The sequence below is a fragment of the Rhagoletis pomonella genome, unplaced genomic scaffold (genome assembly GCF_013731165.1).
Source record: "Rhagoletis pomonella isolate Grant_MI unplaced genomic scaffold, Rhpom_1.0 Rhpom_scaffold_00005, whole genome shotgun sequence".
NCBI lineage: Eukaryota > Metazoa > Arthropoda > Insecta > Diptera > Tephritidae > Rhagoletis > Rhagoletis pomonella.
Genome location: NW_023458559.1, coordinates 21,800,716 through 21,801,812, shown reverse-complemented (window position 1 = coordinate 21,801,812; position 1,097 = coordinate 21,800,716).

Here is a 1,097-nt window from a genome sequence, read left to right as displayed (position 1 = left end):
ATTTTGACTATTAAGACTATTTTTCTGAACACTTAGCAACAATGATATGCCATATTTCATTTTTAAATAATCATGTGCAAAAACTCGGTGTTTTTTTAATGGGTACCCGTTACAAAAAAACCGATTACTTTCTTAAAATTAGAGTAATATAGACACTTCAGATGTAAAGTTTCAATAAATTCTGACGACTCCTTCCTGTTTTCGTAAACACCACAATCAGCAATAATTATGCCTTATTTGTCTTTCATATAGTAATGTAAAAAAAAATCTTTTTTTTTTTTAATGGGTACCCGGTACCGAAAGATCGATTTCATTTTTGAAATAAGCATGGCTTGGTCCTTTTAGGTGTAAAGTTTCAACAAGTTCTGAATACTATTTCGGTTTTTATAAACATATGTCTACGATGATTATGAGTTATTTTACCTTTTTATAAAATTGTAAAAAAAAATTTTTTTTAATTAAATGGTAACAGATGCTGAAAAACGTTTTTTTTTTCTTAAATTGCCGTGATATAGTCCTTTCAGGTGTAAAGTTTCAGCCCATTCTGATGCCTCGTTCCACTTATATCAACACATGTCCACAATGACTATTTTCATATAAATATGCAAGAAAAACTCGGTTTTCTCGAAATGAGTAACCGGTACAGAAAAACCGATTTCATTTTTGAAATTAGAGGGGCATAATACTTCTAGGTGTGAAGTTTCAGCCAATTCTGACCACTCCTTCTATTTTTGTCCATCATTTGTATGGAGTCGCGGCACTGTGCGGCCTGATGGTTTGATTTTATTACTAAGGCGTCTAATAAATTCATGGCTTTTAGTTCTAGAAGAATAAATGTCAGTAAAGACAAGTCTTTTTTGTATAATTTCTGATTTTAATTGCTCAACTTCTTTTGAACCAGAGCAACTGTCAAAAATTTCCAGCAGTAAAAAGTTACGAATTGGCACAGCAGAAATGTAAATTTTTCTCGCCATAATAAAAAGTTTTTTCAACATGTAACTTTTCTACTAATTGACATGAAATTACTATCCCTACGCTCGGAGCGCTGCCACTGAGGGCCTTTGCCAACTGATTAAAAAGAGAAAATTTGGAAAGAC